This window comes from Dermacentor andersoni, chromosome 11 (assembly GCF_023375885.2).
Source record: "Dermacentor andersoni chromosome 11, qqDerAnde1_hic_scaffold, whole genome shotgun sequence".
NCBI lineage: Eukaryota > Metazoa > Arthropoda > Arachnida > Ixodida > Ixodidae > Dermacentor > Dermacentor andersoni.
In genome coordinates, this window is record NC_092824.1 from 85,396,105 (window position 1) to 85,418,380 (window position 22,276).

The window sequence follows — 22,276 nt, forward strand, 5'->3', positions numbered from 1 at the left end:
TTTTGCGCAAAGGACGAACTGGAATGTCCGAGTCCCAATTCTGGGGGTGAGCAAATATTCCGCTCTTTCATAATAATAAATCGAATATTCTCTTATTCGAATCAATCTTCAAGTTCAGTTGTCGCTGTTCGTGGATACGAATAATTTTCGAGTAGTTTTCCGATCTCTCAAATCGCAAACTGTGCGTGATCGAGCATAAAATGGATCAAAAGGGTAATAAACTTCTTCCCGGTGTTCATGGATGATGCACACAGTTGAACACGAGATGTTATACCAAGAGCACGCTGAGTCACTTGTCACTCGGAGAGTCAGACTTTAGCGGCTAAATCGCAGTCATTCGCATTCACCACTGAGCATTGAGGTTGCGAATGGATTGTTTATTTACTCTTAATACTCAATTCGTCCTTTTGATAAACAACGCTTCATAGCTTGTAATTTATAAACCGCCACCTGTTAGCGTTGTCACTGTACTAGGGTGTGAAGATTGCGTAATACTGAGGACGAGAACGATTGTTAATTATGCAAAAAGCTATTCGAAACGTATTTGATTCGATTCGTATCGTACCCTATTCGATTCGCATTTAGGTTCTGTCTCGAAAATTACTCTTCGCACACACTGAGTTCGAACGATTTGAAATTTATAACTTGCCTGCGAAGAGCCACCTGCGCCGCCATGACCCTCTGGCGTTCGACCACGAGGAGGCAGTTGGGGCAGCGGCAGTCCTTCCAGCGACAGCTCCTCTTGTGACCCTTCAGGCAGGAGACGACGCCATGGTTACGACAGCGGGCGCACTTCGGGGTCCTCAGCGCACGACCGGGAGGTCGCGGAAGAGGCGGAGCCGGAAGCGTAACTAGAGGCGGCGGCACGCCGGAAGACGCCGGCGAACACAACGCAGAGGGCGACGTCGTCGACACGGATGGCGAGGAGGACGGACAGGAAGACGCGGACAGCGGCGACGGAGCGCCGAGGAGGACGTCGGCAGCGGGAGATGCGGTCGTCGATGACGTCGTCCTGGACAGGTCGCGAGGACGCGCCCCGGAAGAGTCTGGCTCCCGGTAGGGAGACGTGGAACAGGGCGTCGACAGCGACGTTGAATAAACCCTCGCTTCGTCGGCCAGTGGCACTGCGAAAAAGACAGAAGGCGGAATTAACACTGAAGTCGTAGTCAATAATTTGTGGCGCTCTCTCGGAATATCCTGGAACGTTAGCTTTGACTGCTGCGTTGTATCGGAAATGACTTCTTAAGCCATATCAATCTACTGTTTACAAAGCGCACAAATGTGATATCTCAGACAACAGCTTCCGTTGCTTTTGTAAATATTCTGGCCACGAATGGCTAGTATATTTGCACGGATCCTAATGGAAGCTTCCTGCTTCCAGTCGAGTTAACGATGCGATGGCCGTAGACGAAAACCAAGTCGCAGACGAACTTATGCAGGGGCAGTTACGCGAATGAATTTGGGCAAGTCAACTTACCAAAATGTTCTCTAGGAACCAGCAGAAATCTTGCTAATAAAATTCGCATACCTATAATATGCAGAAGAGCTCTAACTTATGTGAAAGGTATAGCTTGTTAAGTATTTCATTAGTCATAAATAATTATTTATTTACTTGCCATGAAAGACTAAGTGGGTAGCATTATATATGAAGAGGAAATTACAACAGTATTGAGAACTACATCTCTAATATGTAGCATGGAACAGTGACGCAATAATACAACATAAAAAATATCATATCAATGGACATAAGAGCCTAGTTAATGAATGTAGTTATAGTGCAGGAATGCAACTGCTGGGGGGGGGGGGGGGGGGGACGGAAACGAAGACGGCTGTATCACAGTGCCGTTATTGGCAAACCGCACTGAGGAAAGTTATATTCTAGCAACTTGTGGGAGAATAATTCTGTCGGGCTTCCATTTTTTTAGGTAATATGCCTGAGTAGAGAAATTAAGAAAAAGAAAGGGAATCATCAAGTTAACTACTTCGTAACCTTGCAACAGAAATTGGTTTCTTATTTCGGTAACATCTGCTCATTCGAGCTTATATATAAGGCACATCAAGCATGTTAGCTTTGACTTTCCTTGAAATTGCTGTTTTCTTTATTCGTATTTAACGAATGTTACGAAAACATCGCTGACTTGCACATAGCGTACTAGTTTCGCTCGCGTTGGAATTCTTTGCTTACATGCTTACAACTTACAGAATCAAGCTTAAGCTGACAGAACTGGACCTTTGTTGTAGGGCGGAGCAATATACATTATGGGCTTGGCGCTTCAACTTCTCGAAATGTTCTAATTTTCGCCAGCTTCATTAAAAAAATGAAAAAGAAAATGACGGATATTATAAATTAAAAATTACCCTGTAAGATTTGGTAACATTCGTCTTTTGTAAACAGGACAAATTTCGTTCAATTCGGTCAGAGAGCTCATCATTCGAAGTTACTTTATTTTTGCGTTTCACAGGAAATTAAACAAGGAATATGACCCGAACCTTAAAGCTTCCTCCAAAGCATAGCAACTTCCTTCTGTGGGTTGATAAAGAAAATGCTCGATCATACGCATCCTCTACAAAATGATACAAAACTTAAGCATTGAATACCCCGCCGTCTGCAGTCAAAAGAAGCAACCGTGAACGCTTAAAAGAAGAAAAACATAAAAGAAAAAGAAAGAACCTCTTCGAACTTACAAACAGTATATTGGCCCGCCGGATTTACCAAATACAATAGCGAAAACATGTCTAGTTCCTCAATTTTTCTTTTTGCCTACTTAGCTTGGGCATTGACAGGGTCGGTCTCGCATCTGCTAGCCAGCGCCGACATAAGAAAGCTTTCAGCCACTCCATCGCCTGAGGGTCCTCGCTACCAAACAAAAGAAGGGCAAGCGGCCGTTAACTCCCCTTAAAAGGCATGCTGCGCATTCCGAGTGCTTTCTGTACTCGAGAGGAGCACTGTGCCCAAAACATCTGCGAACGAATGGGGACATCGTTTCCGCCAGGTAGGCAGCGAGAAGACATGACATAGCCCTGCGTAGGACACAGCGGGTTTTACTTCCTGCGCCACGCTTTAAACAATACCCCGTGGCAGAGTTTGGTTGCTTTAGCAGGCGGACATAACTTTCTGTGTAAATCGCGCAAGACGCAACACTCACAAATCTACGTCATAGCGATTTAGGCCTGTTAGTATGCCATAGTAAAAGCTATTTCTAATCTTTCGTTATCTGAGGAACTTTTTTGTTGGGATCTTTCTAATCAATCACGTTGTGGCAACTGCGGTAGTGGCGGAGCTGTAGACCAGCCGGTCATATTCATTTCAAGCCCATCAATAGAGCTCAAGCGGTGAATCTGAGATTGTGGCCGACAAGAACTTATCCAAGTCCAAACTTTATGAACAAGCTATATCCAGAAAGAGAGGTACCAATCAATTGCGAGAAGTGTAATGGCATCATTACTCTGGATCACATGCTTTGGCAGTGTCCTGTGTCTTTCACAGACTGTGACAAGGAGAGAGACTGGTGACGGCGAGTCCTACACACTGGCGTTCTTTTCGATCAAGTACAGGCCGTCCAGAAGGCCCACGATACGGCGGTAAGGTTAAACCTTACTGTCCCGACGTTGGAGCCGCCAGCGTCAACCTAAGGGTTGATCTTCAGGACATTTACAAAGTTCATCATACCATACCATACCATTCTGTAGAGTCAATCTCTTCTCCTTCGCTAACTAGTACTATAATTTCGATATACACGAAGTCAAAGTGTGCGGCAAAGTGCATCGACGTTCAGGTTACTTTCCTCTTGCTTCGCATATATTAGCACTGCAGCGAAAAGGTAACTAGGCCGCTTCTTTCTCTCCTGTCAACGATAGCGAAGCCAGAGAAAGAAGTTACTCGAAGCTCCACTTTGCCGTGATGCACTGTGAATAAATATTTATGTAGCATACTATCATTAGGGGTGTCGTCGACAAGGGGCTGTAGCCACAGTAATATTTGCGACTATAGCCTCAAATCAAATGCAGTGCCGCAAATACCCATGTGGTGCTGTATATAATTTTCTAAACTGAAATATAACGATTAGCCTGCCATTTATTATAGTATTTTCTACCTTTCTTATTCTCTGTTCACTGTACGTTTCACTGAAATTGATGCTTTAAATTCTGTATTACTGCGGCCTTTAATCTCTCCTTCACTGATACCTCTTTCACTTCTTTGTTTCACTTAGCCTGACTGCGCTGTCGCGTACAGTTCTTGTTCTTGGGGTCTTTCCTTTTTTGCCCGTTTTGTATCTATCAGAATAACTATTTCTCTTGAGCTACTTGCTGCCGTCTGATTCTTGGTCTATCCTCTCACGATATATGAGGATTTCCATTCTCATCATCATCACTGCCGTCGTCGTCCACGACGCCATCATCATCATCATCATCATCATCATCATCATCATCAAGTTTTTCTTGTTGTGGAGAATGCGGAGTTTGCTGTGACAACTCGCTGCTGTCGCAGTGAACGGATTCAGAGCTGGTGAAACAGATGAAACCTGTCGATTATATACATTTTTATGGAACTATCCCAGACCGTCGCGAGGCCTCGGTGGTCACGGTGCTCCGCTGCTCAGCAAGAGGCCGTGGGTTCGATCCCCGGTCGGGGGGCCCTCATTTCACGCGATAGAGGAACGCAAAGGTTCCCCCTCTTCTTAGGTTTAAGTGCACGCTAAGGAGCACTAGGGTTTCGAAATGAATCCATATGTCGTCTGCTACGGCGCTCATCGCTTCCCTTGTGCCATCTTTTGAGGCTGAATCGCATGATTTGTTTAGATTATGATTTGCGCTTATTCTGGCTGTCTGATTATCCATTTGGCTCCCGTTTTTTCTTAGTTGTATTTTGTTTGTTTGATGATCCTCGTTGTCGTCGGCAACGCCGTCGTCAACATCAACAAGAACAGCCGCACCAACAATAACAAGACGACGACTATAACTGATGGGTCACAGGCTTGGTCTGGAACCTTTATTCCCATTCTGAACAAACGCTCAGACGGCCAATAGCTTTTGTTTAAGTTCTGTCACCGTTTCTTATCATTAAGTAGAAAAATCATTTAGTAGTATCTGTCAAAAATTTTTTTTTTAAATTCTGTATATTCTTTCTGCGGAAGCCTGCTCTCTCAGACACTGTCATATGGAGGATTTCTCCTTGTGAGAATGGAATTTCGACTTGTTTCAATGCAACTTCTTGTTATAAATTCTTCTTATAGTAAGTTAATAACCAGCACTTTGATCCTTCTTCGAAATATATTTTCATTGTCGACTAAATACCCTTAATAATGTCATTCGACTCTTGGCGCATTCCCCGTAGTGGGTGCAAGCCAACGGTAAAGAAAAACCGACCATCCAAATTGCTGGCGTTTATTCTTTCATATCGAGCTTCGATTGTTGGGTGCACTCACGTGAACCTTTGCTCCGTAGTCCAGGACTTCATCATAGATTTCAAGCAATTCCGCAGTTAAAGATGTTTACATTTCAACTGAGGCTTCGTCATTCATTCACTTGCATATGTCACGTTTAATTTTTGTAAACTTAAAAATGTTTTTTGAAGATTCGCTAGTGAAATTTAGTTTTGACACTGATTAGATTTATCCAGCCGAGTCTTTGCTAGTCCCAAAGAGTGGGTATGATCCACGAGTTCAGAAGAAAATAAAACAAAACTGCGCGTTCGGGACTTCCTCTATAAAAGAAGCTTATTCTCTCGCTTTTTCAAAATTTTCTTATTTACAGATACACACCTAATTTCCCTTTTCCGTGGCCGATCCCCTCGTGGGTACGCGCCATGCTGAGAAGGACTCGAAAGCATCAACATCGAATTTCGCTCGAGCCTCGGCTTTTCGAAAAACTCGCATCCGGGCGCGATAACCCACAAGAATGCCCCGGGGCAAACCTCGGGGGCAGCTCGCGCGCTCCGTCTCCACGGTTCTCGTGTTACCCCAGAGAGTGTAGGATGCCGCCCCGTGGCTCCTCACCACCACCATCACCACCACCACCAGTGTTTGCAGGTTGCACCCGGCTATTTAGAGGGCGGGGGATGATGACGTGCCATCGTGGGGGCAACCCTGCACTTTCATAATACCACGCCGAGCTTGCAGTAGACGACACACGGAATGGCGATAACCTTTGGCGATAGCATAGCTGACCCCCTCTTACTCCCCTCGCACACGTTCTCTGCACCAACCATCGCTGAGCAGGAAGCGGCACGTTCCTCGCATTCCGGCCGAACGGTTTCCCGCACGTGATCGGGCTCTGAGGGGACTCGAGAGGAGCATTCCTATTACGGAGCTCGGAGAAGAGGGTGGTGTGGCCGAGGGGTTGTGCTTCGGGCGATAAGGTGTCGACGTTGTTGCCGCGACTGCCTATAAAGAGTGGCGTTCACGCTCTCCGCTTGGCTCGCGAAGTGCGAGTCGGGTGTCGTTTCCGGCGGGTTTCTCTCGCGGTCGCTCAGTTTTCGATAGCGCATATATGCGCGTCCGAACGCTGCGAATTCGTATAGTGGCTCAGCCTAGTGCGTGGTGCGGACTCTACAAGAAAGAAAGAAATACTCTATAAAAATGAAAAGTAGAATAGTGCTGTTTACTTAGACAGGAGGATTGTGAAGCGACTAAATATAGGGAGGTTAACCAGCAGAGCTTCCGGCTGGATACCGTGCGCAAGAGACAGAAGAGACGTGAAGAAAAGAAAGAGAAGGTTCTCTAAACGTATGGGCGAACAACGAAAGCGCCATGTGGTCAAAGGCGTTCGCACAGGCGTTGGTACATACATGCATCACCACCCGATTCCTGGCCTATCCCCTACAGTGGGTTTATGCCATTAAAATTGAGGCTTAATAATAATAATAATAATAATAATAATAATAATAATAATAATAATAATAATAATAATAATAATAATAATAATAATAATAATAATAATAACCACCACCACCACCACCACCACGGTGCTTGCTTCCTTTCGTTTTGATTACAAACACTGCCTCTTGCCCACTAGGGGACAAGTGCCAAGAAGCAGACAGTTTCGCACGTGTTTGTCTTTCTGAAGGGTGCTATAGCCGAATTATAATTTAGCATATTATGGTAAGGGCCAGAGGTTAAATATTTGCCCAGATGAGAAGAAAATAAAAAAAAATTTGGTAGAAAATAATTCAACATGAATAATGAAATGCAATGGACAATGTGGAAATTTAACAAGGTATTCGTTTGTGCCGATGGTAAATTTGCCAATTGGGTTGAAGGGGTTGAAGCCCAGCGAAGCTAGTGAAAGCCCAAGGTGGCAAAGTGGAATTTCTCAAAAACTCATTTGTCTTTAAAGTCCATGGCAGGATAGAAAAAGTGGGCTCAATAAATTCAGGTACATTACAAAAATAATGCAGAAGTGACAAAGTTAGACAAGACCTGCTTAAAAAAGAAATTTGACGGCCACACGGGCAGCGTACTTTTCTAAAGAAAACGTCAAACTGTCTCGAGAAACACCAATGGACAAGACCTGCTTAAAAAAGAATTTTGACGGTCATGCAGGTAGCGTACTTCTCACCATCTTGCCACTCTACCCACAGAACGGCCACACACAATTTTCAATCGTATAATTGATGCCAATCGTACCTCATTGCCATCGAACTACATGCCGGCAGCAAGGCCACCCTCACCTTTATGACAGTGCCCACAGAAATAGTTCGTGTGTACGTGCTTGTGTGTGCTTAGGTTTTTTTTTCCTTTTTTTATCCTTCTTTCTTTCTCACCTATCGCATCCCCTTGCCCCTCCCCCAGTACAGGGTAGCCAACCGGAGATAATCTCTGGTTAACCTCTATGTCTTTCCTTTGCCTTTCTCTCTCTCTCTCTCTCTCTCTCTAAAGAAAACGTCAAACTGTCTCGAGGGATGCCAATTACTCTGTCTCACTTCATCTTCGTCGGATTACTTCCTGCGGTGTTACCCTGTAGCGATCAACAACCAAAAAGCGCAACTCGAAATGATGGTCAACATAGGTCCGCTAATTGAAACGTCGGTCAACGTGTCTCGAGCACTTCATCCGCTTATTCGTCCAATCTTGCCAAAATGACGCGAATGCAGAGAACTTCCTACTTTCGTTTTCGGCCGGACGTGCACGCCGGAAATTAAAGTTCGTCAAGAATTCGAGTCACCTGACGAAGCAATATTGAACATACAGATTCTTACCAAAGGACCCTGACATTGCTTGTCACTGGCCATCATCGTCTCCTGTCGTGTGTAGCTATTATTCTCTTCGCATAAAATGAAGAATGCATCCGTAAAACAACGGTCGATTAAAGTGGAAATAAACTCGGTGTTTTGTTAGGTTGTCCTCAGTGGCGTACTAAATTGCGTAGAAGGTTAGTGTTATGGGAAAACAGCCCCGTAAAAATGGATACCCTTGAGTGCACCGTTTCCCAAGGACTCTTCCAAAACGCTCGTTCCCATAAAGTGGTTACTTAAAAACACCGTTTTAGTGTGAACAAGGGGAACACCATGTTTGTTTTGTTACGCTGAACGCGCGCGCGCACGCACACACACACACACACACACACACACACACACACACACACACACACACACACACACACACACACACACACACACACACACACACACACACACACACACACACACACGCACACACACACACACACACACACACACACACACACACACACACGTACGCATGCACACGCACTTCGTGTTTAATGCGAACACCTGGTGGGTATTCTGTAAGAGCCCACCTAGTGGACTGTCCATTTCGGCCGCTTCTGATTGGACGCAGCTGTACGAGAGAGGAGGAGTCAAACGTCCCTGCCCAATGAGCAGCGGCCGAAATGGGCAGTCCACTAGGTGGTCTCTTACAAAATAACCTCCCTGGTTAACTTGAGAGCACGGCTAAGACTTTACACCATAAAAGATAATTAGAATTTCTGTCCCGCTTATCTTACTGCGCTACGTAAACTCTGACTACCTATATGAACGGCTAGGGCAACATTACACATATATATATACATATATATATATATATGATAAGTTTTAAACACTTGATCTCTAATTGTCAATAAAATAACTGAACGAATAGTCTCTCATAGCTTGAGAGCCTGGTTCCAAACAAGCTTTAAAAAAATATATAGCTCTTGTACGACCCTGCACCTTACCGAAAAGGCTAAATAAATGGTTCTTGAAAAAGATCACAAGTGGAAAAAGAAAAAAGACACTCACCGACAATTACGAGACTTCCTAATCCGAAATTCGAGCACAGCCCTATACGTGTTTTCATTTCGAGATACATTAGCTGGCGCGGACAATCTGTCTCGTGCGGCACATTGCAAACCCAGCAAAGTGTGGCGCGCCTGCCTCGCTAATCGGGAGATCGCGAGGCAGCGCGTGGTTGGCACGTAGGCGCTATTCGCAGCAGCCGCCGCAGACAGACCTCCGCTCATGCAGCGCTTTGTTTCCATATGTGATATCGGCGGACGCGCTCGCCGCATGTCATCGGTGAACAGACGATGGTGCGCAAATCTGGCGCCATCTCGTAGCGGTTGTCAATAAGCGCAAATGTGCTCATTGAGTTCGATTACAATAAAATGTGGTCATTACGTGCACAGCAAATCGAAATGTATAATTGTATAGTTAACAGATTTCACTAATAAACTTTCTAAGTAATTACACTAGTGGACGTATTGTATGTAATATGTGTTTTGAAGCCAGTGCTTTAACAAGGCACGTTCACTCGGAACAAATTTTGAAGCTGGGACCAGTTTTGAGATAAGCGCAGACAAACTTACGATAAAAGTTAACTGTTGTTCCACTTACTCATTTCTTTTTTTGCTAAACAAAATTTTTGTACCTTAATGCTCAAAAAGTCATTGGGACGCCAGTGAATTTCGTCGCAAATTTTGGCGTTGCATATCTAGAAACTGACGTCATTTTTACGATTCGTTCCATGTGAATATGACTTTGGAAGTCACCATCTAGAATTCATACATGCAATATCTGCCGTAAATTGATTAGTTTAAAAGGTAATTAGCGAACATTCGATAAATAGCTAAACGTTTAATTTGATTTCTTGTCCAAATAATCTCCGTCTCACATGGTATTATAGCACAAGTACAATCGTGCTACATGCCTCGGACGACTTCTAAAATATTGTGTCGTCTGAATCCACGGCCTAGCTACAGGTTTTTCTCTCTGAGTAACGGAAGCCAATCTCGAAGGCTGTGTTATTGCTGATTGCGCTGGAAGCAATTGCAGGAGCCAGAAATGCAGCATAGACGCCGTGCTTCAGACGTCGCTTGAGTATTCTGCAGGGTGTTTCACGCAACTTCAGCCAAACGTTCAACAAGTATGCAAATGCCACGTAGCTGGACTGAACCAAGGTAATGATCTTTGCCGTCGCTTGGAGAACGTACATTATTTTTGCATTCCGCCTAATTATATGATTACTCGTAAGTAATTAATCAACTTCTCAATTATTATGATTAAATTAGAAGTGTCGACGAGAAAATTGTAGAGGAACATGAAAAACTCCTGATACAGCTTTCTGTTGCCCAATACGTGCTACATAAAACTGTTTATTTTTTTTTTCTGAGCATGAAACAAGCCCATGAATAGATGCAAAATTGCCTCGCGACTGGCCGCTTGAGGTACGGTGCGCAGCCTTTTGAGTCGCACGCATATTAGTTCATATAATTATACTTAGGCCTACGTGGCATGCTGGGAGGCTGTCATGCTTTTGTTTCAGGATCTTGGACAAATTTTCCCCAGGCGCTGCTTGGTCACTTCAACTACTATGGACATCATGCCTTTCCAAATGGTTGTATTTTGTAAGGATTACTTTGGTGTGATTCAACTGCATGGTATGTCCCGCGAAACAGATACATAGGATAAAAAACATTAAATTATGGGGTTTTACGTGGCAAAACCACGATCTGATTATGAGGCGCGCTGTATAGTGGGGGACTCCGGAAATTTGTACCATATGGGGTTCTCTGAGGTGCACCTAAATCTAAGTACACAGGTGTTCTCGCATTTCGTCCCCATCGACATGCGGCCGCCGTGGCCAGGTTTCGAACCCGCAAGCTCGAGCTTATCAGCCCAACACCATAGCCACTAAGCAATCACGGCGGGTTACATAGGAGTGCCACGGATTCTTAACGGTTAACAACGAAGGGCAAAAACAATGCAAAATGAAAAGAATCATTCAAAGGTAATGTCATAGTACTCTGTCATTGCCATGGTCCCATTCAACTATTTGTGTTTGTCTTGAGCGTGTGTGTATGTGTGTGTGTGTATGTGTGTGTGTGTGTGTGTGTGTGTGTGTGTGTGTGTGTGTGTGTGTGTGTGTGTGTGCGTGTGCGTGCGCGCGCGCGCGTGCGTGCGTGCGTGTGTTCGTGTGTGTATGTGTGTGTTCGTGTGTACGTGCGTGCGTCTGTGCGTATGAGTGCTTGTACGCGTGTTTGTGTGTGCGCGCGCGCGCATGATTCCCATTCGCATGTATATCCACGAAAACATTTGTAGCATGTTTTCCATATGCTGCTGACCATGTTCACCGTGGTGACATCGGTGAAGTAGCGTAATGCCTAATGAGTTTAGGAGTGAACTACGGTAGGCAACGTGTAGATATTCGACTAACATCCTTTACACCGATTCAGCTCACGTTAGATTGGAGCGGAAACATTTTAAATGGCAACGTATGCACTCCAACATTAGACATGTATACGTTTTTTTACGTCCAAGCTGAAACGCAATCCGTCCAACCTCTCGGACGCGAAGAAGTGAAAGGCTTCTATAAAAAACATGCACTGAACATACACTGAGTTGAATCGGTCCGAGACGCTTTCTAAGTAACTTAGAGATGCGCAACCTGAGCATTGCCGATGCAATTAAAGTACACTGCATGGGGTAGACAGCCTTTACAGCGACTCCAGGGAACTTAATTTGCAGCTTGAATTGTTTGCTTTGTGCGGGCTGCCATCTGTGAGTTTCGAATCTTTCCCTCTCCGTCTGCGTGCACGTGTGTACATGTATGCTTGTCTGCGTTCGTATACGTGTGCCCAGTTCATCACGAATTAGTGAGGTCTGCGTAGTAGACAGAGGCAGCCTTTCCGGTTTAAGTTTACAAGTTTCCAACTCTTCCTGCTTCTCCGAAGGATCCAGTTCCCAGCTCATTGCAATCCGCCGACATGTGTGCGGGCATATCCCGTTGCCTCGTGGGCGGGCCACCATATGTAATTACAACCGGCATCAACTTGGCCAGCAAAAAAGCGAACACCAGTAATGACTCACGAATGTAACGTATGCGAAAAGTGTTCTGTTTGCACAATGTGGCCGGTCTCGTTAAATTACTTCGTGGAAAGCAAACCTCGTGCTACGCCATGTCCGGTTTACGTCCGATGGAGAATGGGCGGTTCGGGCCGCGTCGTTGAAACAGCTTTTCTGTTTCCGAGGCTCACTTCATCAGTTATGGATTCAGGAATGTTCAATTTCATGAGCTTTTGGTCTTGATAAAAAACAAGTTATGTGTACTTTTGCGCAGACAAAAGTAGGGGTGCGCTATCTGGGTTTTAATACCTCGGACTGGTTTCCGACAGAATAGAGCCAGCATTCACAAAAGCACCTTACTCTATAATTGTTCGTTGAAGAAAAATATAGTCAACTCTGATGCTGCACATAGGATTAGCGAAGGCGGATGAGCAACTGCAAAGAGCACTTACGAACGACAAAATTTGTGAATAGTGGGGGCCCAGGTCTTTCTGGTGTCATGCTATTCTAGTTTGGCATTAGCATCCAATAATCCCGCTATGTCGTAAACCCGTCCCCAAAGTTCTTTCATCTCGAGAGAGTGGTTGTTTTGGTGAGTTGGTGACACACGGTATCAGAAAACTTTGACGTGATATTAACGCCCGGACAGAGATGTAATATAACGCTCAAAAGCGCGCCATCTTTGTGTGCAAAATGTTTTTTTTTCTCTGCGTGCTTTGTTCACTCTCTAATGCTTTCGTTAGCCTAATCTCTTGAAAAAAAAAATGAAAGCTCCATATTTTTCTTAGCAGGTGTATGTCAAGTAGCATATAAGGTAACCAAACACCGTGCCTATGAGTTTATTGACGTATAAATAAGCTTCAAACATATCAATGCTGTTTGTTTTCACCAGCTCTATAGCGTAACCTTCAACACTTTGTCCCAAATTTATATGTATTTTTGCAACGTGTTTGCATGTTTTCCTCATTGGATGAGAGATTTGTAAACACGTTCTACTTCCAGAGATGTCAACCGCACTCTTCTCTTGTCCATCCCTACGCCTGCCGTCTTTGGTCCCCTTCTCCTCCGTTCGATGTAATGCATTCTGACATGTTCAGTGATCCGCCACGTGCTATACATCTACGGTGCTTTCATAAGCTTTCAACCTTCATTTCAAGCAATCCATTTCTTTGTCGTGAGTAATACGAAAGCGTAGTGAACGCCATTCAGCATTCGCTGTAAGGTTCGTTACAGAGCAACACAAGACACGGACAAAAGGAAGGTATAAAACGACGACACGCCGCCGTATATTGTACAATTTCCCAAGGTGCGCCCATGTGAGCGCCCCCCCCCCCCCCCCCCTCTCTCGACCCACAACGTATTCGAACCAATTTCTTGCTACTCGTTTGGTATGCAGCGAATTCTCTTTAGGGATACCCATGCAGCAATTGAAACCAGCGAAATAGGGAAATCAGGTACTCACTGACTATTTGCTTGGGGGCGCCTTACGAGTTGATCAGCGTTTCCCTCCCGATTGCGTTGTGTAGATGTGACGTATTCGCTTCGGCAATTTCACCAGGGCTGTGTTGTAGAACCAGCTTCCGATTGTCACTGCTATGCTTCCTGATGTTTGGGCACATCCGGCGTCGAGCACTTGGGAGGCACTTATTTTTCTTTCTTTCTCCTTATTCTTGGATTGTAGTCAATCACCGTTGGAGATCGATCGCCTTGGTTCTGAGGCCTTCCTCTGAATTCACGTTCCTTTTCATAAAATATACTTTAGATTTCACTCACGAAGTCTTTCGCGCAGGTCGTAGTCCATCTCGTCCTCTCAGACCAGCAGTCACCGCCTCAGCTGAACTGCACCTAGATGGATGCACAGACAGAACGAAACTATTTGTCCTGCACCGTATATGTGGTTGAACTGCCGACCTTTACAAGGTTTTTTCTTAAGTTCTTGTTTTCAGAACCCTTTCTAAGCACATAGAATTTACAGTGATGGCTTCTGAGGTGATGCTTCTAGAGTGATCCTCCGCCGATCAACGTCCGCTGTTCTCAACGTGAATTCAAAGGGGACAATAAGGTCACGGGAGACTATGGCTTCTTCGCCTCTTCCTTCGTCACGAGTAAATATTCAACAAAATTGGGGCGGATTGTTGCGAGAATCTTCTTCTCTCTGCACAGTCAGGCGTCATTGATCAGAGTGTTGTTAAAGAAGGTCATTTGGTCGCTTCCCCAAAGCTTTCTGCACCGAAAGCACACTTTGTCATCATAGACTCGTCACGACGGCAGAAGAACTTGTTAGCGAGTCGCGTGAGTGCGGCGACGCCAACTCGTCGAAGAACAGTCCCCCAACGCCCTGGTTGGCGCTGTGTTTCCTGGAGCTCGCTTAGCAGGGCAGCTTGCCGCTGGCGCTACCTATTAGTACCGCTTCTATATCACTGCGCTATCGAAACCGACACGCCACACTGCTTATCTCAGCACTTTCTCGCCGCGGCAGCAGAAGTCTCGTTAAGCCTGACCCGGTATCATTTGAGCCCATCGCCTGCTCACCCGGCAGTTCCACGGTTTCGCCAAGTCGTCCGCGGAGAGTCCGGGCCGTCTCCCTAGTCGCACGGAGAACCTCTACGTGGCTCGCTCTCACACTATCAGCCGCAATCTTGAAGGAAGAAGTCGTCTGCTGCTTCGCGCACCGGCAGGCAGACGACGAGACCACGACACCGCCAGCGACACCGGCTAATGACTCGTGCCCTCTCTTGGGTAGCGCCCAGACGACGTTCCGTTTGAAGCACGCCCCTTTCACTGGCACCGTTGTGGACTGTTCTTTAATCCTGCCACTCCGGAGCGCCGCGCGAAGCCTCACGTTTACTGTAACGGACACACGGTTGGACCCTCGAGGTGCTAGTGCTTCTCTTCTGTTCCCCATCGTACCCGTCTCCCTCTCTCAATCTAGCCTTCGCCTCTTTCCTTCCTTCACCCATTAACTTCCCTTCCTCAACTCTCTTGGCTGTGCATCCTCTGAAACTTAGACCCGCTGCTGACGAAAGCGCGTTATTTTGCGACAATCGCTGCCCTGTCGCGGCAGGTCGGCAACTTTCGGGGCTGACTTGAACGAAAAGGCCTTCCCCTCCCTCCCTCATCACCCCCGGTGTACCCTTCCCGCAGAAACGGCCCCGACGTCTGCCTCCGCAAACACTGCTGCCTGTCTACTGTGCAGCGCATCTTTTGGTCTTGCCGCCGCTTTCTCAGGGGTGAGGTGATACACATGGTTTAAGGAGCACCACGAAGTCTCCCCCCGCTGCCTCCTGCCAGAGTCTCTCGTAGAGTTGGAGAAACACAACAAACCGCAGCCCTAGAGTCGCAAATGAAAGCCTAGAAACGATCTGTCATTACGTCCCCCTTCCCCCTCAGCCTCCCTTTCCCCAAACCCCTAAGCTCCAAACTCCACGCGCTCTTTTCTTTCTTCGACTACTTTCCTACGCGGTGCAGAAGTTTTTCTTGGCTGTGCGCTGGCGAGTCGCTTTTACAACGGGCCACGCTGTGACTCCATTCTCGAAGACAGCTCTACAGGAATAGAACACGTGGAAGTGGGGGGGGGGAGGCTTGATGACTACTGTTACTGGCTGCTACCGAGACGAAGACGCGACGGCTCGTGCTTTTCGAGCGCTCCACCGAGGAGCGGGCCGCTGTGACGGCGCGCTTCGTGAATGGGACAGCTTTGTCGCGTCTTTCGGTAGGCGGAGTGTTTGCCCAGGGGCGTCCGCGCCTCGTTCGAGGCGTGGCCTAGGAACTCAGAAGCCGGAAAAGGGGAGGGTGTGGTGGTTCCATTGGTCGCCCCGTTTGTACAGAGTGCGACACGGGGCTAGGGGTGTCGAGGTGTAGTTCTAGTGCAGGGGTGGTTGGGTCCTCGGGAGGCGAGCTGAGGCTACTTGTTGACATTTTGACGTCTTTTGTGTAACGATGACCCGTATAGATTCTTTGCAATGGGTGACCACTTAGCTTTTTGGAAGCCTGATACCCCTGATTTCTTGTTCACGGACCATATATTGACAAGAATATCGTTAAGTATACAATTGGCCATAGCCGCGTCAATCGCCTCATAACGCGCCAGTCGCATTTATTATTTGAGTTCTTCGGAACGCCGACTTCTTGGAAACTCTGTTACTTCGAGCTTCGTGAATACGGGACCAAAATGTGTCCCTTTATACAGTGTATCAAAATGATACACTGTATGTATATGTTAGAATCAATACAAAATCGTGCCGCTAGATTCATCACTTCCAGGTACAGCCGTGAAGACAGTGTCAGTGAGATTAAATCATCTCTAGGACTCGAACCATTGGTGTTGCGTCGGAAAATAGCGAAACTGTGCCTTTTCCAGCGACTTTATTATAACTTCCCCGAACTGCATGGAAGGCTTCTAATCCCACCAACCCATACATCTCGTCGCCTTTTTAACTCTTGCAATATCCAGCGCTTGCATGGTTCAACATTTTCCTTTAATCAATCGTTTTTGCCTAGTGCCATTATAGAGTGGAACAATTTACCAGATAGAGTTGTCAATGAGCGCAACCCCATTATTTTCAAGCAGCTGCTTACTGATCACCTTAAACCCTAACCTTATAATGACCGTACTGCGCCTTCATTCTTTTGCGATTGCCGTCTCACATCGTGACTGTTCTGCTGATTTGCTTTTGCATTCTATTCAGTGTGCCTCTCGGCTTTTCTTGTTGTTGTTGTTTGTTTGTTTGCTTTAATGCGAATCCACAGGCTGAGTCTTGTAAGAAATTGTAACCATATCTTTGTTTCTATCCTTATCTTCTGTAGCACCCTCCCCCTTATGTAATACCCCGGCAGGGGTCCTTAAGAAAAAATAATTGATGATGATGATGACGGAACTTGAACCAAAATAACGCTGAATTGCTTTTTAATTAGAGTTATATGTAAATTTAATTTCACGACATTATCATGTGTCGTCAGTGGTTGAAGGAACACGTGAGCGTCGTTCTTGAATAACGCTATTACGTATGCTTGAGAACTTCTGTAATTCTTCGCAGTTCAGCCAAGATCTTTTCTGCATTGACGTTATGCACACAAAAAGACAAATCGCACCGATTATGGCAGGCCTGCCGGTCAACCACTTGTATGCTGCTAGATAATTGTCATTGGCCGACCAACTGTTATAGGCATAAGCCTCGGTGATATAGACTCATTGATGGCCAGATAGCTTCCGATTGTGCCGAAAATCTTGTTTCCAGTTTGTTCTCTAAGTGGATAGTCGCTAGGATTCTTTTAATCAACCTGTGAATCCTCTATCACCTTCGGTCGTTTTCGAACACGTTCAACGTTATAGCGGTTTTAGCTCTGTATGAGCCGCTGTTGTAGGCGCTTTGTATAGCACTTTTTTCACAATACTTAAGGTGCAATGTACTCCTTCTCGCGGTACCGCAAGTTCATTCGTTATCAACTCAGCTCTAATTTTTTTTTAACTCATATTAAAGACAAAAGCGTTTCTATAGATTTCTGCCGATTTTAGTGTAGTGGGACAACTATCATCACTGTTAAGCCGGAACTGCAAGTTTAGTTGCATGACGCATTTGACCCGACGAAGCGTAGCGTTCGATAAACTATAGCCATCAGACTAATTGAAATATGGCGGACATATTCATGCCTGTAAAAGCTGCTTTTTGAGGCTCTTAGGGACCAATGCTCTGGAGCCGGCTACTGGTTTTTCCGTGAGTAGAGCTAAAGCGTAGATGAAACACCAGGAGGGCAAGCACTACACGCGCTATAACATCCAACTAAGTGTTATTAAGTGAAACAGCATGATTAAATGCGCAGGGATTGTCAAAAAAAAAATGTAAGAAAAAAGCAAGGTAACTACTGCTGGAAGAGCTGTGCTGTGGCTGGATTGTTGGAAGCTGTATTAAGATCTTGCTACTTTTTCAAAGTGCGCACGTTATTCGTATCGTGGGAAAGAAATTTGCAGGCTGAACATTAGTTTCAGCTTATACGGGAATGCAATCGAACTCGGTTGTAATAAACAGATTTATTTATTTATTTATTTATTTATTTATTTATTTATTTATTTATTTATGTATTTATTTATTTATTTATTTATTTATTTATTTATTTATTTATAATACCTCACAGGCCCATTGCGAGGGGAGGAGGGAGGATTACACTCACGAAAGGAATAGTACTAGATGAGCTTCAGAACGACCGGTAAAGTAAATATGGTGAGAACATATGGAACTGTGTATCATTATATATTGAGTATTAAAGCGGGCGGGTATCACACACACATATACGCACATACACACAATATGACAGGTAAGGAACATATGATGCAATTTTGGAAATGAATTTCTGTGATTCATTCGCTATTGATATGTTATTTATTATGTATTTATAGTGTCTGCCAACAGCCTGGTGGCCTTGGCGACCTCCCACGGCGTCATATACACAACATTATTATTATTATTATTATTATTATTATTATTATTATTATTATTATTATTATTATTATTATTATTATTATTATTATTATTATTATTATTATTACCTTCATGTGAAGCCAGATAATACGATCACTGTTCAGACACGTAGAATCCTCTTGGTAAAGACGGTCAGCATAAGATGTACGCAGACACGTAGTAGTTTTACAAGATAGTAAGCCAAAGCGCAAGGACTTGAGCAGTGAGTCGATGTCACCTCGCACAACTTGGCGTGGAAATATCATGTCGCGATCAAGCCATATTTCGTGCAGAGTCACAAGGCCCAAGTCTGCCAATATCAGGCCGTGTGATGCGTGTGGAGAAGAGAACCGGTGTACTCTTGGAGTAACAGAATCAGTGCCAGGGCACCCGCGCCTCACGGCTGACGCAACACGGGGTTAATGGCAGATCGCTAAGAGAGGTTTTCGACCTGCGGTCGGCATGAATTAAGTTCATGATTATGACGCCAGTCGCAGTGGAGAAGCTCGGTAACTCTTATTTATTATGCTTTAGCATATGCGCGTGATGTTCTTTGCTAGAAAATTACGATGAATTGTCCTGATATTTCATTCTATAGACAGAGAGAAAGTTGAGGATTACGAAAAACTAAAGCACGATACCTTGATTGTGTCTCACGTCCGATGCAGGGAACACTGTCGTAACACAGGGGTGATTAATGGCAGACCACGAAGAGAGGTTCCCGACCTGCGGTCGTCATGAACTTAAGTAACGCTTTCGTAACACCGTCGTAAAGTAAAATTGTTTACTACTACTACACTGTCTCCATCAGCAGCCGCGGGCCGTCAGTCATAAGTATTGCTACGGAACGGTTCCTGTTGATTAAGAACAGGCCTACCACGTCATGAGTCTAAAGACGACGACCCCGATGTTTTAACCGTGCTCGGCTTAATCGTTATGTACTATGCTACGCTGCGCCTGTAAATACAACTGTATATAGCCTTCTCCTTGCCTTTTTCTACGTAACATTTTACTAGAAAGAAAAATAGTCACTTAGTAAGTAAGAACGCTCACATAGACGGACATTCGCTTATGCAGCTGGAAATTTAATGTCAAACAAAAAGTAGTTTTATCACGCGTGCAACAATTAAATAAGGTTTCCAGCAGGCAGTAATGTGAAAGCAAGCCCCATTAGAATGAGCCAGTGAACTATTTCTCAGAGCACAAGCTTGAGTCGCGAGCTCCTGTGTTTCTCTGGCAGAACAATGAAGACGAGGCCTCCCTCCGAAGCGCGTGCAACTAACCAAGTTCACTCAGGAAGCAGTGGGCTGTGAATCTGTTGTACATACAGGCAGTTTTTCACTTTTTTGCTCCGAAGCTCTCAAGGGATGTAAACAATGCGGAGACTATCGATCCTCAGCGGCACAAAGAGGAGTGAGCAAATATATATACATAGTCCGAAGCAGTGAGATGAATAGCTAACGAAGTACAGCAAGCAGTAAGACTCCCGGTGTTTTCGTACCGTTTCAGTTGCAGTAAACATCACTCGTGTGCATAATCTCTGCATAAATCCGCCTGCCCTTGTCGTACTCGTTATCTGCATAATAGACGCCAATAATAGACGCCATTGTCATACGTATGCTTTATACTAGGGTCAGTTCTCTAAACAAGGGTCAATCTAAGTTCCAGGTTTGTTCAGAAGTTATGAACTGTCTGAGGGACTACCATTCAGCAAAAACATCAGAATAATTACATCATCAAGTATTACGGTGATGCAGCAAAAGAAGCACAATTGCATTAAACAACGAATTGCAAGACTGTTTAGTAACACATAGTAAAAAAAAATGTTCTGCTTGCTAAAAAATACAATACCTGATAACGATACAATGAATGCAAACAGAATAGAACAAGTAACATTACTACGAAGTTTTCTAGTTACATGTCTTCTTTTGTTTAGTCTTTTAAGTTTTAATATTAAATTGCAGCCGTCAGATTCGACTATAATGCGACGGCTTGGTGGCTACATAGGTACCATGGCCGATGGAAACCTAAAAACTGCACTGGCAAATACAATTGCTGTCCAACTCAAGGAGAATTCGTATAGGTACACCAGGCTAATTACGTTTGTTCGTTCACGTGGCGTCATGGCGGAGGTCCACTCCTTTCAATATCGGCGCCTTCCGAAGGCAATGTCTTGAGCGTGGAGGCACATAAATCCCCTCTACACTATTAAAAACAGTTGCACCCTTGGGGGTGTATATTTGCCACACAACAATAATTGTACAACAACGATAAACAGTGCTTGCGTTTCCTTTTTGAAAACGCTGCGCTCGCTACTTTCCTGTCGAAAATGTTCTGTCAGGCTGATAACTTCATGCCGTCCGTGACTTGAAAGTACCGGGCTCGCAGCGTTAAAGAAAGGAAATGCGGGAAAGACAGATGACGATTATTGTTGTGCGAAAAATATACACCCCAAAGGGTGCAACTGTTCCTAGAGTGTATACCTTGTTTATGGTTTCTCCTGGCGGAAGATGTGCAGAATTCGTAGGTTGTGATCACGTATAGAGGCATCGTGATTCCGTAAACCTTAAAGAACATGAGCCTGCGGGACCCCGAAACTTCAGGCTTCGTCTGATTAGATGCCTAATTTGCCGAGGAAAAATTGTCGTGATTGCAATGAAGGCTGAAAAGCATGGCGGGGGATGAGGGCGTAACTCAACTGATCATGTCATGTTCCCGACCATGTTCTCCCTATCATGCTCGCTCATGTCGCTGAATTACATAGGTGGCTTCTGCCGGATGGCACATGATTTCTTGTTTCTTACTTGTTGTTTTTTAGAGCTTTTTTTTTTAGAGCGCAGCTCCTAGGCACCCGTTCCTGCGCCGAGCGTCGGCGTTGGCGGCGTAACTGAGCAAACGAATCCAGCGAAAGATGAAAGAGCGAACGCGGAGCGGGTAATGAAAGACGCAAGCCGCGAACGGCTGAGACCAATGACAGTGGCCCATTCAGTGACATGCGCGCGGGGAACTGGTGTCATGCGTACCCGCCCAACCGCTCGATGCTCACTCGTATCTGCTAGTCTCAGCCGGACCACCCGTTTCGTACTGTCGTCTGCTCGCGTCAGTTCTCGCTCGCACTTCTTTGGTTCGCTTGGTTCGGCCCCGTTCGCTCTTCTTTCGATTGTCATGGTTTGCGATAGTTTCGTAAAAAAACTGATTGTATTCGCGACGCGAAATGTGTAGTACTTTGTGGAAGCCACGCGACACCAGCGATTACACTGGAACCTTTGACGAGTCGTTTATGAAAGCCGTCGCGTTTGACCCGCGGATCAGCTTTTCGCTGATCCTCTGCTACAGCTTGATCCTCTGCTACAGCTGATCCTCTGCTTCAGAGGATCAGCTTTTCGCTGATCCTCTGAACTCTGCTACATGTCTCTCAAATTATTTGGCTCATTACATCGCCAAATGAAAACACGCATAGAGCTGCGCTCAAATGTCGCATTAGGCAGTATCGTAATCGTCGGTGAATTTTTTCTTCGTAATCATGGTGATATCCTGTCAT